Below are 18,771 nucleotides of genomic sequence, written 5' to 3'. Positions count from 1 at the left end.
CTCTCTTTCTCTCTATCTCTCTCTCTCTGTCTCTCTCTCCCTCTCTCTCTCTTTTCTCTCTCTCTCTCTCTCTCTCTCTCTCTCTCTCTCTCTCTCTCTCTCTCTCTCTCTCTCTCTCTCGCTTCTCCTCCTTTTACTAATGCAGCCTATTTGTTCATTTGTTAGTTATTGGTTGCGGGCATGTTAGTCGTGTGAATGTGTGTGCGTGCGTGCGTGCGTGCGTGCGTGCGTGTGTGTGTGTGTGTGTGTGTGTGTGTGTGTGTGTGTGTGTGTGTGTGTTTCGATGTGTGAGCGAGCGGGCGTGATTAATCATCAAGTCTTCATGTTTTTAATGCAATTCAGAATTTGTGTTAGAATTCAGCAGAGATAAAGATATAACTGAGCATTGACTATTTCGCTTAAAACGAAAACAAAAGAAAGAAAGAAAAGACGATTTTTATAAATTGAGAAGGAAAATCGCGCATGATTCGAAAAAAGGAAAAAAAGAAATGAAAGTGTTCGCACTTTGCGAAATATTTTTTTAATTTTTATTTTTGCGGAAAACTTATTGCTGACGCTTCGTGCCCCATCGAACCAGCGACTTGATGAATGGTACGTCAGGTCGCTAACCGCTGAGCTATCGCGGATATCTGACGAGAAGGGAAACACCAGGAATATCTATTTTGTGAGATGCAAAACTCGCTGTAGCGATCTAAAACTGTGCAACGCGACTGAAAAGGCCAGTCACTGTGGTTGTGACTGTGTCGTTCCCCTTGTGTGATTTAGGTAAGTTCGACCCTGGAGTGGCTCGCTTTTCACGAGATGTTGCGTTGTATTACAGCAGCTAGCCCCTCCCCTTTTGGTTCACGCTCGGTTTGAAGTGTGTGTGTGTGTGTGTGTGTGTGTGTGTGTGTGTGTGTGTGTGTGCGTGCGTGCGTGCGTGCGTGCGTGCGTGCGTGTGTGCGTTCGTGTGTGTGTGTATGTGCGTGCATGCGTGCGTGTGTGTGTGTGTGTGTGTGTGTGTGCGTGCGTGCGTGTGTGTGTGTCAGTGTGTGTGTGTATGTGTGCGTGTGTGTGTGTGCGTGTGTGTGTGTGTATCAGTGTGTGTGTGTGTGTGTGTGTGTGTGTGTGTGTGTGCGTGCGTGCGTGTGTGTGTGTGTGTGTGTGTGTATGCATGCCTCTATGCCTCTGTGAGAATGTGTGCGCATGGTGGCTTCCATATGATGCAGTGCGTCCAGTGTCTGGAGGATCTGTGTATCTGTCTTCCTTTCACACCATGTACACCACTGATTAAAAAGTCATTTTTGGCTCACGTAAGTGTAGCCTATGCGATGGTAAACTTTGTCTGTCTGTGCGTGTGCATGTGTGTGTGTATGTGATAGAAACTTTAACATTTGAAGACGTCACATTATGGCGTAAGAGGGTTAGACGTCACGCGAAGGAATTACTGAAAGTCTCGGTCATTGTTATTTTGAGCGGGCCGAGACTAGTTGGCAGTCGTGTCCCTGTAAGTAGGCTACACATGCAGACAGACATATCTAGATCTAGTGTCTTGCTTTCTTGCACAGTGTCACCTATGCTTACTGTGTGTGTGGGTGTGTGTGTGTGTGTGTGTGTGTGTGTGTGTGTGTGTGTGTGTGTGTGTGTGTCTGTGTGTCTGTGTGTCTGTGTGTGAGTGTGTGACGGAGTGATTGAGTTTGTGTTACTGTTTGTCGATTTCTTACGTGAGCCTTGAAGGCTTCGCCTCTTGTTACAGAAAGGGTTTCCTCCTTTTTTTCAAGTAGTTGGATGCAATTGTTCAAGTCAAGAGGTGTCTAGCTTAGACTCACAACATGTGTGTGTCACGTGGGGAGGGGTCACTCCTCCCTTGACCGGCCACCTGCAATGTGCGGACAGGTTTGCAATGGGCCCACAGTTGTCCGTTCATGGGAGGGGCTGCTGCTCCTGTTTTGGGTGAACCCATTTGTTGGAAGAAACGACGAGTGTGTAACATAGCATAGTCATGGTCACGTCAAATTATCATTGTTATGGTCACGTCAAATTATCATTGTTATGGTCACGTCAAATTATCATTGTTATGGTCACGTCAAATTATCATTGTTATGGTCACGTCAAATTAGCATTGTTATGGTCACGTCAAATTAGCATTTGCTTGAGTCCCAGCTCTAGTTTTCTTCAATATTGTTTCATGTCATATATTTGGAGAAAAAAAGTCTTTAAACCAAGTGTGTGAACCCATTGTATGCGGTTTTATACGGACGAGTTATGGGTCGATTATTGCATCTAAGCTTTCACATTTTCCAAACGTATGATTCAAACTATCTCAAGCTTGAAGGTAAGCAACATTTTGCAAACAACAACAACAACAACAACAACAACAACAACAACAACAACAGCAACAACAGCAACAACTACAACAGTGAGTGTTGGTTTTTGTGTTTGTTCTAAGAAGTGAAAGCTTAATCATTTTTCATATTTTATTCTTTTTACATTTAGTCAAGTTTTGACTAGATGTTTTAACATAGAGGGGGAAGCGAGACGAGGGTCGTTGTGTATGTGTGTGTGTGTGTGTGTGTGTGTGTGTGTGTGTGTGTGTCTGTTTGTCTGTGCGTGTAGAGCGATTCAGACTAAACTACTGGACCGATCTTTATGAAATTTACATGAGAGTTCCTGGGAATAATATCCCCGGACGTTTTTTTCATTTTTTCAATAAATGTCTTTGATGACGTCATATCCGGCTTTTTGTAAAAGTTGAGGCGGCACTGTCACACCCTCATTTTTCAATCAAATTGATTGAAATGTTGGCCAAGCAATCTTCGACGAAGGCCGGACTTCGGTCTCTCTCTCTCTCTCTCTCTCTCTCTCTCTCTCTCTCTCTCTCTCTCTCTCTCTCTCTTCATCATCATCTTCATCATCATCATCATCATCATCATCGTCATCGTCATCTTTATCATCACGTGCTGAAGTTTTCCGACCTCCTTTTGTTGGTTAACTTTTTATTTTTTTATTTTATCAGTGTGTGTCTGTGCAGAGACATATGTGTGTCTCTGGTCTGTGCGTCCCAAGGACAGATTGTAAGAAAAGGCGTAGCCTTAAATCTTCATCCTTGTTAAATAAAGTTCAATTCAATTCAAATCAATTCAATTCTCTCTCTCTCTCTCTCTCTCTCTCTCTCTCTCTCTCTCTCTCTCTCTCTCTCTCTCTCTCTCTCTCTCTCTCTCTCTCACTTGTTCTGTCTCGTCTAGACTATGGAAATTCTCTTCTTGCCGGCATCCCTGACACTCTACTCAACAAGCTCCAAAAGGTTCAAAATAGTGCTGCTAGGTTAGTTTTTAGATGTCCCAAGAGAACTCACACCACTCCACTCCTTCGTGCCCTGCACTGGCTCCCCATCGCTCAGAGGATAGATTATAAACTTAGTAGTATGTGTTACAACGTCTTCAACCAAACTGCACCACATGCACTCACAGAAATTCTCACAGTCTACACTCCTTCTAGATCCCTCCGTTCATCTGCTGACACAAAAATGCTCAAAGTTCCCCGACGCAATAAGAAAACTCAAGGACAACGTGCCTTCTCCTACATCGGCCCTGTAACCTGGAATAGCCTGCCTCTCTCTGTCCGTGATTCTGATACCCCGACCCAGTTCAAAAGCTCCCTCAAGACCCACCTTTTCCGATCCGCCTTTTCTGCTGATCAGTGAGAAGCAGTTACTTCACTTTGTACAAAATGTTTGGCACCGTTGTATAATATTCTTTTAGAGTTTTTAATAATGTACAGTTAGATATTTGCTTTATTATCCTTTATTTTGTACTTGTTTTATTATTATTATTATTTTTTGTACGGTTGATTGTGTGGAATGTAAGGTTGTGAGATTGTTATGTACGAGTGTATGCATGAAGCGCCTTTTTAAACGCCACGAGCTTCCCTTTGGGAAGGTGTGCGCGTATAAATAACCATTGTTATTATTATTATTATTCTCTCTCTCTCTCTCTCTCTCTCTCTCTCTCTCTCTCTCTCTCTCTCTCTCTCTCACTAAAATATTTTGATAATTAGTGTTGTTTATTGTGATGTAATAAAGATCCAATTCTCTTGCCGCAATAACTTTCTTCATTCCGTCCTTCCTGTTGTCATCCGATCCGCATGTCAGTCATGTTTTCCTCACAACCTTGTCAATATCATTGCTGTCTTTCTCAATGTATGTCTTTCTGTTTATTTCAACCTCCATTTGTGTTCTTTTCCCCCAGACCTCTTTTTTTCCATCTTCTTAGTTTTTCCCTTTCCTTTTTTTCTACTTTCTATCTTTCTTTGTTTCTCCCTTTACTACTCTCATCTTTTCATTCTTGTATTTCCGTACATCGCTGGTTCTACCGCTGCCCGTCAAGCGCACATTCTCTGCAAGTGAACATGAGTGGGAACCCCGGTGATGGATCGGAAAACACTGTTGGCAGCTGGGTGGGTGCGGAGACTGCAACCGGTCTGGTTCGTCACTTGCTCGAAGGACACAGCGGCACATCTAGCGTTTTGCAGGCAGGCATCGAGACAGTCTTGTTCCGTTCCGCCATAAGTAGGGCTTCCCAACGCAGGAAAAATCGCCAGGGCACCGGGGTATCTGACGAACGTATCGAGCAAGTCAGCGTCACTGCATGCTGAAAGACAGACAGACCGACACAATATCTGACGAACGTATCGAGCAAGTCAGCGTCACTGCATGCTGAAAGACAGACAGACCGACACAATATCTGACGAACGCATCGAGCAAGTCAGCGTCACTGCATGCTGAAAGACAGACAGACCGACACAATATCTGACGAGCGTATCGAGCAAGTCAGCGTCACTGCATGCTGAAAGACAGACAGACAGACACAATATCTGACGAACGCATCGAGCAAGTCAGCGTCACTGCATGCTGAAAGACAGACAGACCGACACAATATCTGACGAACGTATCGAGCAAGTCAGCGTCACTGCATGCTGAAAGACAGACAGACCGACACAATATCTGACGAACGTATCGAGCAAGTCAGCGTCACTGCATGCTGAAAGACAGACAGACCGACACAATATCTGACGAACGTATCGAGCAAGTCAGCGTCACTGCATGCTGAAAGACAGACAGACCGACACAATATCTGACGAACGTATCGAGCAAGTCAGCGTCACTGCATGCTGAAAGACAGACAGACCGACACAATATCTGACGAACGTATCGAGCAAGTCAGCGTCACTGCATGCTGAAAGACAGACAGACCGACACAATATCTGACGAGCGAACCTTGCGTCCCCGCTGACGGAAAAAGGAGAATGTGTTAGAGGGGGTGGAGGGGGGGAGGGGGTGGGGGTGGAGGGGGGAGTGGGGGTGGAGGTGCAACAGGGAAACAAAGAATAAGAAAAGACTCCGCAGGAGAAAAGAAAACAACAATGAACTGATTAAACACTCATACACCGTTGAAACACGTAGAGGAAGGCGTCGTTAAACATTCGGCCAGTCAGAGAGACAATGCGATACATAGACAGACAAACGGACAGACATATAGACAGACACGGACGAAAGGCCAGACATTAGACAGAGTAAGACAGATAAATAAAGACACAGAAGCACAAGACGGAGAAAGAAATAGAGACACACATTCACAGAGACACACACATTCACAGAGACACACACATTCACAGAGACACACACATTCACAGAGAGACACACATTCACAGAGAGACACACACATTCACAGAGACACACACATTCACAGAGACACACACATTCACAGAGACACACACATTCACAGAGACACACATTCACAGAGACACACACATTCACACAGAGACACACACATTCACACAGAGACACACACATTTACAGAGAGACACACACATTCACACAGAGACACACACATTCACAGAGAGACACACACATTCACAGAGATACACACATTCACACAGAGACACATACATTCACACAGAGACACACACATTCACAAGCGAGAAACAGACATCATACATTGAACACAAGTTGCGTTAGACACGGAGTAGATGCGGCCTATCGGACACGTGCACTGTCTAGCCATACACACAGCATTGGCTGATGAGGGACATTCCGCGCTTGGTCCACACTCTTGGTTCCGCCACCCTGCAGCACAGAATACAGAATACAGAATACAGAATCTTTAATTGCCCAAAGTTGTGATGACATTGCGGTTAGGAAACATTTCAATACAGCCACATACACCAGCACACGCATCATTTATACAAACTGATCAACAACATTAATTTAACAAGTCGCTTAAGGCGAAATTATAACATTTAGTCAAGCTGTCGAACTAACAGAATGAAACTGAACTCACTGCATTTTTTACAGCAAGAGCGTATACTTGACTAAATGTAAAAACAACACTGGACAGCATACGTGTAAAAATACATTCACTAATACTAGCAGTATACACTCAACAAACAAACACACACACACACACACACACACACACACACACACACACACACACACACACGCGCACGTGCACACACACATACGCACACACACACACACACACACGTCGCTGCCTCATGCATTTTTAAAACGTGACAAAAATCGAAGTCGCTGGTAGAAATAACAAAAATAACACATTAAAACATAAAATGCAATAAACATAGATCTGATGGTCAGCGAATTATACCACTCACACACACACACACACACACACACACACACATTCACACACAGACACACACAGACACACACACACACAGACACACACAAACACACACACACAGACACACACACACAGACACACACACACACGCACGCGCGCACACACACACACACACACACACACACACACACACACACACACACACACACACACACACATACATCACGACGCTCGTCTCGATTCCCCCTCTATGTTAAAACATTTAGTCAAAACTTAAACGATCCTACACCAAAACGGGTTGCACATTCTGTTTAAAATCCGGAAAATAGAAGATATCTGCATTGTTTAAAGGGAATGTAGAAAGTAATGTACAGTACAAAGAAGTGTGCAATGTTTTATATAGGTTTTTATACGAATTTTCTGAGCGCTGTTTCATAAGTAGGCAGCCCCCTTATCTTCTGCACATTACCAAATAAAGCTTGACCCTAAATTTCCGCGGCTAAAAGCAGAAGTGTTTTTTTTTCTGACATATTTCATGCTCCTGTGCCACAGTGAGTTTGTGCCGCTTCTTTTGACTTGCGAAGATTCTTCTTATCCGCCGTGTTAGTGGCATGTGTGACTTGGAATAATAGGCCGTGAAAAACTACCCGTGTGACTTGGAATAATAGGCCGTGAAAAAGTAGGATATGCGCCGAAATGGCTGCGATCTGCTGGCCGATGTGAATGCGTGATGTATTGTGTAAAAAAATTCCATCTCACACGGCATAAATAAATCCCTGCGCCTTAAATATGTGCGCGATATAAATTGCATAAAAAATGTTTAACAACAAAAATCCCTGCGCTTAGAACTGTACCCACGGGATACGCGCCATATAAGCTTCATATTGATTGATATTGATTGATTGATTGATTAGTGGCATGTAGCTTATCGTCTCCACACGAAGAAACAATGATTGCTTGAACCTAACATTTCCCGCGGCTAAAAGCAGAGATGTTTTTTTCTAACAGACTTCGAGGTAGACCATGCCATTTTGGATGTCGATTGACTGTCCTACCTATATAAAGCAGACGACAGCGACAGCTTAGTACTGAAATGAACGGTTTTTGCATATTTCAAGACAGCTATGATTTTAACAGAACACGCGAAGGCGAACATTCGTATTATGTAATCATAGCACCAACTTCCTAGATGAATGCAGGTACATTGCGAGAAATAGCATGCCAACTTAATTTGTTCCGAATGAGCGATCCAACGTGTCACGTTGACATCTGGGGACGTCACTCAGTTGCTAGGGAGGTGTTCATTTTGTTGGGAGCATAGACACTTCTCGTACGTGTTTTTCTAACAATAGTTAACTGAATATACAAGGACAACTGTGTGTTTTCTGGTACAATTAGCATAAACGTAACTTACACTGTTAGTTACTAATCGATAAAACGGTGCAGAGGGTCATCATATCGTAAATAGCTGTGGGTCGGTGTTCGAAGCAATCGGCGCTACCGAAATGTGCATCAACGTTTAAGGTTCAAGGTCGTGAGAAGCTGCATTTCTCGACCGTCAGTCAGGTCAAATTCAAAGGTTTAGAACCGCATATAACATTTTTTGATCCGAGTTAAAATCAAGTCTATATAAAACAAGAGGCGAAGCCTTCACGGCTCACGTAAGAAATCGACAAACAGTAACACAAACTCAATCACTCCGTCACACATACACCCACACAGTAAGCATAGGTGACACGGTGCAAGAGTGCGAGACACTAGATCTAGATCTGACTGTCTGTAGCCTACTTACGGGGACACGACTGCCAGAACGACACTGCGCTTTCGACAGCGCTTCCTCGCGCAGACACTGGAAACACGCTGTGCAGATTAACCTTTAGGAAATCTCCTTTGGTATCTTCTTTATCTATTTTTCTGGAGCTACGAAACCGAACAATTTGAAATCATGAGTCGTCTTCTCCGAATCGGCGAACTGCAGCTCGGTGAAAACTGTATATATACCACAATCCTTCACGCGATCTGACCTAACCTTGACCCCTGATCTGGTCTACATACCACACACGACACAAACCAGTCAGCTGTTTTTACCCCCCGAAAACCCCCCACCACCCGTTTTCTTTAGATACACACTTTAACTACATACGTGCCGACGAAATGTTGATCATTGCTTCAATACTTTGAAGCTGTTGCTTGAATAATAACCAGGTAAAATTAGTATTTCGGTGTTCAGTCAAATGTTAAAGTTTCTACCACAGACATACATACGCACGCACGCACGCACGCACGCACGCACGCACGCACGCACAGACAGACAGAAGTTAGCATCGCATAGGCTACACTTACGTGAGCCAAATATTCCACGTTCTAGTTTACAGAAACACAAGTATTTACCCAAGATATGACATTAAGGTAAGCGTTGTGTCTGCAAGTGAAATGCATTGCAAACGCCAGCAGATACAAGAAAAGTAGATCTAAGTTGACCCACTCACTACGTTATCCAAACGCCTGCAGAAAATGTGTGCCTGATCAAACGTTCTAATATCTTGTGGTTACTGACAATATCGTTATTGAAACAATCACAGTGCGCTAAGAGATTTATAGAGCAAATCTCAAAAAGAATTATCGAACTCAATTCTACGCGTTTCATTCATTAATTTATTTTATCGTCTATAAATCTCTTGGCACACTGTAATGCCTCAATAACTTAAATAATAATAATGATAATGATCATAATTATACTTGTCAGTAAGTACTTGTTCCGAGGTGCTTTGTTCAATAATTCATGTTCTTAATTTGCTCTTGGCGAACTGTGATGTCTCAATAACTTAAATAATAAAAATTGTCAGTAATTACTGGCGTCACATGACTGATGTAAAACAGTTGATTGGCTAATGACAATGTGCTTAAAACTGTTATCGCACACATGGAGTGCGCTAACAAAGCCAGGCAGCGTATCTATGCACCCCTTCCTTCGATTTGAGAAGATTCTTGTCTTACTCAGCTTATTCAAAAGATAAGAGTCTGGAAGTTTAACTCGGGTAAGTTGTGCTACCGCTCAATGTCAAACCTCGTTCTGTTGAGTCGATCGCCGAATTTGGAAAATTGTTTTTAAATTAAACAAAAGTCAACCCCTTTGATCTAAAAAAAAAAGAAAACTTTGTGGAACCTGGCCCACCTGGCCTCTGTTCAGTAACACCATGCCCCCACCTGTTACCCCCTCTACACCCCCCACCTGTTACCCCCTCTACACCCCCCTCCTGTTACCCCCTCTACACCCCCCTCCACCCCGACCAGACGCGCAAGGAACTCACTTAAACAATCATTTCTTTCACAAGTCAGATCACGCTCATGTCCCCCAAACAAGCGTCAGCACCCCTCACCAGAGACAGACATGGACTCGTCCAAGTCCGCCCGCGTTGAGACAGGAGGGGAATCCCTTCCCCTGAGTGGGGCGACACGGATCGCACGTGAGACCGAGAACGAGACGACCGACACGGACAACCAAGCAGTGAGCGTGACTGAGGAGACCGAGACCTGATTTTGTCTCATCCATGGTTACTTGCGGTTAACGGACTGGCCTGCCCCACGGACTTACGAGTACTCACACCGATTTTACCATATATATGTAACTTTTGATTGATTAATATGAATTAATATGGATACTAACAAAATATGTTCTGTTAACATACACGGATTGAGAAATGCGATAAAAAGAAAAACGTTTTTCAATAACAAAAAGAAAGAAAAAAGAGATATAATATGCGTACAAGAGTCTTATATTACTGACGACGTTAAGGAACTATGGGAAAAAGAATGGGGAGGGAAGATGTTTTATTCCACTGTCTCCAACCACAGTATGGGTCAGCTAGTTTTAGTGAATAAGAACTTTCAACATGATGTAAAATGTGTGTTTAAAACAGACCGAATGTTAGGTGTAGAAATTCAGATAGATGATAAGAAACTGTATGTAATCAATGTGTATTCCCCAACAATAGTGAATGAGAAAGAACCTTTTCTTAAAAAATTAAGTACCCACATTGAAACGATTGAAACAGATGACGTTATTGTATGTGGAGATTTCAATTGTGTTCTGTCAAATTCACTTGATGTAATTTGTGGTGATGATCATGCACAGAAAGCTATAGACCATTTTAAACGTTTTTTGAGTGACTGTCAGCTGGATGATATGTGGAGACTCTTTAACCCAGATTGCAAAGAATTTACGTGGAGTCGCAAGAACCCATTTATAGCAAGAAGACTTGATTACATTTTAGCCTCTAGTGGAGTGGTCGACCACGCCAGCGATTGTATTATACAGTCAGTGGCTCATTCAGATCACCGACAGGTCATCTTGACCTACAAAGTAACGCACGTGTTGCGTGGTCCATCAGGCCAAAAAAAATTGTCTGTTTAGGGTAACATGACCAAAAAAAGTAGGGTCGGTAGGTAGGTAAAGTTTTTTTTGTTGTTTTTTTGTTGTTGTTGTAAATGCTATGTTGGCTGAACATTCACTTCTTATATTTGATGAATACATGTTTCAAAACTAACGTATAAATAAAACAGAGAGAAAGGGAGAGAAAGAAACGCCAAATGTCTTTTTTTAGCATTTTTACCTTTTTTTTCTTTTTTTTTTTTTGAAATCAAAAAAAAGTTTTTGGGTCGGCGCCAAATCGATAGGGTCGGTCGGGTTACCCTAAACAGACAATTTTTTTTTGCCTCATACTGGAAGTTTAATGATAGCCTACTGCACGATAAAGCATTAGTTGACAACATCAATATATTTCTTAAAAAATATGAAGAAGAATCAAGTAATGAAGATGCACAAATAAGATGGGATATATGTAAAATAAAAATAAGAGAGATGTGTATATCGTATTCTAGAGAAAAGAAAACTCTCAGTATAAACAAACACACCCTTTTACAACAGCAGTTAAATGAAACGGACAGACTTTTGGCTCTGGACCTCAGTAACGCCAGAATGGTGACTAAGCGAGAGCACATCAAGCAGGAGCTAGAACTATTTACAATACAAGAAGCTAAAGGGGCACAAATTAGATCTAGGATAAAATTCATTGAGGAGGGTGAGAAAAACACGCGTTATTTCCTAAACTTAGAGAAAGCTCACGCAAAAAATAAGATACTAGATAGAATAGAAATAACAGAGAATGAATTTATTACAAGTCAGTCTGAAATATTAAAGGAACAAACCCGCTTCTTTACTAACAGATACACAAAAAACACCAATTTTAATAACTTTCTTGGGGACGAATTTTTAAAAAACACTGACATCCCAAAATTATCAGAGGAGCAAAAGGGCAGTATTGATCAAGAAATTACAGAAAAAGAACTCACCTGTCATTGGTCTTTGTCTTTGGTCTCAGAGTACAACTGAATAATTTATAGAGGTCATCTGCATATTTATCGTTAACTCAGGACTATTTTTTTTTTCAGCGGCAAAACGATTGAGATATTTTGCGGTATAAAAGTCGAACTGACGTTTGGCTAACGATCTACAAACATTATCATTGAAGAAATAAAGAAAACAACAAAGAATGTACATAATCTGTTTGGGTGAATAGAGCTGAGTGAAGATTATGAGTTGTCCGACGTGGTGACACTGAGAGAGAGACAGAGAGCACGAGAGAGAGCGACAGAGACACACAGTGATTCAAGGCGAACAACTCTAGTAAAGTTGTCGTAACGAGGTACGCTTCATGGGCAACCGCTTAGATCAATCCCAAGAGCATCCTGATTCAAAATCTTGAGCGACAAAATAAAACTTACACTAAAACAGTATGCTTATAGTTTTGTTCATTTGGTATCGCTTTTAGAGCATTGATTGCTAAATATGGTTCAACAGAACAAGGCTGTCTCATCAGTCGTCTGCTACAGATCTATCGTCTGCTGCCGGTGCGTCTCGCTAGCGCTAGCGATACGCACCCTCTGCTGCAGGATCTGTCGTTTGCTATACATGTAGTATCTTCGGCTCAAGTTGACCAGCATGGAAATTGCCATTTTCAAAGTTGGTGATACTGTTAGAATAAAAGGTGGCGAAGCAGGTCGGATCTTGGACATACAGAGACCACTAGGCTACATGCGTTGCCGCATAAAAACAACTCGACAGTGGTGCGCCGTTTTCCCCCAGACAGATACCTCGCCTAAGACAACGACAGACATCAAAGTTAGGCTCACCTAAATCAGTAAGTGACGATTGAAGAAGTAGGTAATACAAATTTGAACACTGAAGCACAAAGGCTCGAATAAGCACAAACTCAGCAATCATCTTCATCGCTTGTAAAATCACACACGCGGTCTTTCGAATCCCGCTGAACTCAGGTCCAAAATGAGTTACTTCCCTTCGGGTATCATTCTCTCCCGTCGCTAGAGCTGTGAAGCGAAGATTATCAGAATGCGGTCTTTCGCAGTTGTGACGAATGCCAGCTCGGGTAACCGACTGAAACCAGCCGGTAACTGCACAGTATCAAATGCATTCAAATCCTGGAAACAAAAAGACAAAAGGGGACTCGTTTCGCACATGAATATCATGACACGATTTTCGGTGGCAGAAGGTTTGATGAGCAGTAAACAGGCACTCGCAAAGTTTGTGTCAAAAAGTTAGGTTTTTTAATGAAAACGTCGGAGTAATGGGATAAAAAGCTTACACACCTCGTCCTGAATATCGTGCATATTTTCCCTCGGGTCGATTTACAGGTATTACCTCGCCAGAGGCTCGGTAATACCTGAAAATCGACCCTAGGGAAAATATGCACGATATTCAGAACTCGGAGTGTGTAACCTATATTTCTTTACTAACAGATACACAAAAAACACCAATTTTAATAACTTTCTTGGGGACGAATTTTTAAAAAACACTGACATCCCAAAATTATCAGAGGAGCAAAAGGGCAGTATTGATCAAGAAATTACAGAAAAAGAACTCCTTATTGCACTTAAGGGAATGCGAAGTAATTCTGCTCCAGGATTGGATGGAATAACAACCAATTTCATAAAGTTCTTTTGGAGTAATATAAACAAAATATTATTATCCTCTTTTTGGTCAGCCTTTGAAAAAGGGGAACTATCTGTATCCCAGAAGCGAGCAGCAATCACACTGATACACAAAGGAAAGGGGTTGAAACGAGAGCACCTAAATAACTGGCGTCCTATATCTGTAACGAACACCGACTATAAACTATTAGCGAAATGCCTTGCAAACAGATTAAATCAAGTCGTCAATTACTTAATAAGTGAAGATCAAGTTGGGTTTAAAAAAAAAAGAAATTCCAGCACTGTTATTAGAATGATTGATGACGTCATTGAATATATGAATAACAGTAATCAACCAGGTATTTTAATGGCGCTGGACTACAGAGCTGCTTTTGACACGATATCTAAAGAATATATGCTCTGGGCGTTCCAAAAGTTCGGATTTGGTAAACATTTTATTAGGTGGGTCGATACTTTAACAAAAAATACAGAGAGTAGTATTAATTACATGGGATGGATCTCGAGTCCATTCCCATGTGATGCTGGAATAAGACAAGGATGTTCATTTTCGCCATTAGCCTTTGTTCTGGCCCTCGAAGTGTTAGCAATCAAAATCCGTGCAGATCAAGATGTTAAAGGGATTAAACTGCCAAGGAATTCTGATAGACATGGTGAAATTCTTAAACTACTTATGTATGCTGACGACATTAGTTTCTTCCTACAAGATGAGAAAGACCTAAGAAACGTATTACATCTTATAACTCAGTTTTCAAAATTTTCAGGGTTAGCAATGAATGATCAAAAGACAGAAGCAATGTGGCTTGGTATAAATAAATTTTCTGCTGACCGATCATGTAATATTATTTGGAAAAAACAAATCAAAATCTTAGGAATTCATTTCAACAACTCTGTCCCAGCCTCCAACATAGAAGAAAACTGGGAACCTAAACTACATAAAGTAAAATCATTAATAGCAACATGGTCGTAAAGAAACCCAAGTATAATGGGGAAAATTTGTATTGTCAAAACATTAATGTTGTCACAGTTTACTTACGTACTGCAATCTCTATGTGCCACAGAAAACTTCCTCAATAAGCTAAATTCATCTCTATTCCGATTTATCTGGAAGAAAAAATATTCAAACAAAAGAGCTTATGAAAAAGTTAATAGAAAAGTAATGTGCCAAGAGACAAATCTTGGAGGTCTGAAAATGATTAATGTCAAAGATGTACAAACATCTTTTCTAATTTCATGGATTATGAGGCTGCTGGACGGAAGTAACGCAAAGTGGCAACAGATTCCATTAGCATCCTTTTTGAATCTGGGCGAACGCTTATGCTGTCTGCGCTCAAATGTGAGTGCAGAAAATTTTAAAGGACTAGGTGCCATAAAGCAATTATTCTGGAAACAAGCTTTAATCACCTGGCTAAACAATAAACACAAGATCAAAGAAATAAGCAGTAATGAACAGCAGATAAGTGTACGCAATCAAACCTTATGGAATAATACAAATATAAGGTACAGGAAGCAAACGCTATACATGAATGACTGGATAAAGGCTAAAATATGCGTTGTTAAAGATGTTTTTAACGATAACGACATGTGCTCTTTTGAGGAAATATGTGAACGAACTGGATATAAACAGTCTCGCCTATTTGAATATAATGCAATACAGACTGCCATTAAAGCTCTATTATTGCGTGATACGGGTCAGGCCCGTTCTGATCATATGCCATTTATACAATTATCTCCACACCAAATTCGCCTAAAGATGTTAAATTATGAGATAAAGGAGCCAAGCTCAGCTGGATTTTGGTCGAACAAATTAAATATTACATTAGAAGATAAACACTGGAAATTAGCTAACGAATGCTCGACAGAAACCCGTCTTCGTCTATTGCATTGGAAAATTTTACACAATATATATCCCACCAATATTTTGCTACATAAGATGGGAATTCGTCAAACAAATCTTTGTCAGTATTGTAACGAAACCGACTTCATCGAGCACTTTTTTTGGCAGTGTAGAGCAGTGCAACCCATATGGCAGGAATGTCAAGGGCACATATTTAAATGTACAGGCACAAATATAAAGTTAAGCTGCGAAGAGGCTCTTTTGGGGTATTTCACACGTGATATCCCCAGAGAGAAAACCTTCATAATTAATCACCTAATATTGATATCGAAAATGTGCATAAGCCAGTTTAAGTACGGAAATCCAAAAACTAACATGAAGATCCTATTTCAGAACCAAGCTCGACTTCGAAATTTCTAGTAAAATTGAACTGTGTATAAGAATATGGTAACTAGTAGTATAGTGCTGTTAATGTAAATTCATATATATATATATGTGCTGTATGATGCTGTGCTGGAAACTAGTACTGTAATTGGTAATTTGTAAAAAGAAAAAAAAAAAAAAGAAAAAAAAGAAACTTTGTGGAACGATCATTCATAGGCTGACGTTTGTCACCCAATAATGAAGTGATTCGGTCAACAGTCATTACCATGTTTTAGGGTTGCATTATTTTGTTGGTGCGTCACCTTGTACACAATCGTACACAGGAACGTGGGGAAATAAATCATGTTAAGAACATAAAAGGGAAAAAGAAGAAGGAGGAGGAGGAGGAGTGTACATTAAAAAAGACACAAAAGCAAATCTTAGAGAAAAATCAATATTTGTAAAATTATAGGTTTTGTTAAATATGTAGAGGAGTTTCTTACCACTGGCCAGCATTGCTGACAGCAGGAAAAGCAGGCACACCATGAACTTCATTCTGAAACAGACAACGGAGACAGGATTCAATCGACGGGTTTCTCTCTCTCTCTCTCTCTCTCTCTCTCTCTCTCTCTCTCTCTCTCTCTCTCTCTCTCTCTCTCTCTCTCTCTCTCTCTCTCTCTCTCTCTCTCTCTCTCTCTCTCTCTCTCTCTCTCTCTCTCTCTCTCTCTCTCTCACATTCTCATACACACACTCACGCAATTAAACACACACACACAGACACACATGAAACCATATACACAAATCAAATCAAATTAAATCAAATCAAATTATTATTATATGTATTATCTCACATGGAGAAATTGCAGTGGTGGTGCATGTCGCATCAAGACAAACAAAAGACTGCACCATAATTATGCACATTAAAAAAACGACCGCAACACAACAGCACCAACGGCAAGGCAACAACAGCGAACCATTTCCAGACAGAAAGCAGACCTGTACCTGAGAAACGCGACGATCTCTGTCAGATTAAAACGAGTGTGGCGTTGGATGTCCGAGGCTTCTGCGTGTGACAGGCATTAGCAACAACGTCTTATATAGTCATCACTCAAACTTTTTTGTTATTTCACAAGTACCAGGTGAAAAGTTCACAAGCTCAACCAACAGTCGATGGCACGCAGTAGAACGTGATGTTAAAGATGTCATCCACCAACATACACAACCACCAGCATAACCACCAGTACAACCACCACAACAACACCATCAACAACACAGACACAAACAACAACAACATTAACCACACCAGCGCAAGTGCATACTTTTTCTGTCTCTCTTTTTTTAATTTTTTTATATATTGTTTTGTTACTGTTTGCTTCTTGTTAATATTTTCAGGATTAGGACTCTGGGATTTGTTTTAATGTCCAAGTACGTATTTCGTTGGCGCTTAATCAGACAAGATATACATCTTTTAATTTGCGAAACGTTCGTTGTCTCTTTTCTAATTAGCATTTGTAAATGAAAGTTTTAAACAAAAGTAAAATGAAATAAATACAAATGCATCAGATTTAACATTTTAAATCTTGACAAAAAAGTGGTTCTGTCCGCGACACTGATGCGTGTGTACATTTGTTTTGTAACTTTCTAAAACTAAAACAAACAAAAAGGTTTCACACATGTAAAGCTCAAAATGAATACAGGTTGTCAACACATTATTGACAATTCGTATTTCACTTGCAGTATCTGTCAAATGAAAAACACAGAGATGTTTGATATAAAATGAAAGAAGACTATTTTTGTTACTTACACAATCAAATAATATAACTGTAGCTCGTCTACCCTATTCTCAGTTCAACAATGACCGCAAGAGAGATCGGGGCTCCGACAACTTGTCCGAATGTCAGTGTCACACTTAGGGAAGTAAGGACAGCTGTGCATAATTTGATTCGATTGATGATATATATATATATATAGTCTGTTGGGTTCCAGTGGTTTAATAGACACCAACAATATCAAAGAACGTATTTGTGTTCCTGTGTTTGGATTGACCATTGTTTTAACTGGGCTTTTCTCAAGACATGCGCTGACATTTTAGTGTTATCATCTATTTTGGCATATTGCGCTAAAGGGAATCTTGGTTAGTTTTATACACACTTTATAATAAGAGAAAGGCCGCTGAATTAGGACTTTAACATGACAGTTTATGTTTTAATTTTTCCAGGGATGCTCATGCAATTTAATTTTCTTACTGGTGGCACCCCTACTGAAGGACAATATTTTGAATTTGGGCTTTAATACAGACTGACAGGCTCGGCAGTATGGTTGGAGGTAATGCTGACTATATTACTGAAAAACCACCGTGAACTCTTTTGTTATAGCCATATTATTGCACAATTACTGCTTTTGAAGATTACAGCAGTCGAGCAAATAGGCATTACTTTCAGTAAATTTGACGAAATAGTTGACGTTTCTTCTGCTTTGACCTTGAATGTAAGATGTGATTATTATCTTACAGAATACAATACTTGCTAAACATACTCCAATCACTAACAAACTACTAAATGTCCTGGCTTTAATGTATTTGTTGAATTTTATGCGTGACTATAATGTATAACTGTGCAGATACTATTATTCTAACCACTATTGTAAGGGGCTGTGGCCTTAGACAATTAAAGATTTGTTCTTGTTCTTGTTCTTGTCCTGGTTTTATCCGAGCGCAACGCTATGTTGCTGTCAAAATTCGTGGTTTCAAATGCCTCTGGTGTAGTATGCGCGCGAGTTTTCACATAATCGGCTCTTTCTCGCAATACAATTATCATTTTCAAAGTAATTCATTAAGATGTGACACCGTTTTGAAAACGTGTGACGCTGTCTTCTCAGATACATGTTGTGAATATCAGTGCCGTCATTTGGACATATTCGTCTTCTAAAGTAACTTTCCAATCTTCT

At 40.7% G+C, this 18,771-nt stretch overlaps 1 long non-coding RNA gene across 1 annotated transcript; it reads right to left on the bottom strand.

The window, feature by feature from the left end:
• Positions 1–4,022: 4,022 nt before the first annotated feature.
• Positions 4,023–17,016, bottom strand: LOC138951165 (uncharacterized). The gene is made up of 4 exons (XR_011451025.1): positions 16,828–17,016; positions 16,329–16,381; positions 5,975–6,103; positions 4,023–4,628 (listed from the first exon to the last, which is right to left on the bottom strand). It is a non-coding gene; the product is annotated as an uncharacterized lncRNA (long non-coding RNA).
• Between the last annotated feature and the right edge of the window lie 1,755 nt (positions 17,017–18,771).

Source organism: Littorina saxatilis, linkage group LG16 (genome assembly GCF_037325665.1).
Source record: "Littorina saxatilis isolate snail1 linkage group LG16, US_GU_Lsax_2.0, whole genome shotgun sequence".
In the NCBI taxonomy this organism is placed as follows: Eukaryota; Metazoa; Mollusca; class Gastropoda; order Littorinimorpha; family Littorinidae; genus Littorina; species Littorina saxatilis.
Note: the sequence above shows the minus strand (reverse complement) of the source record. Positions and strands in the feature narration are given on the sequence as shown.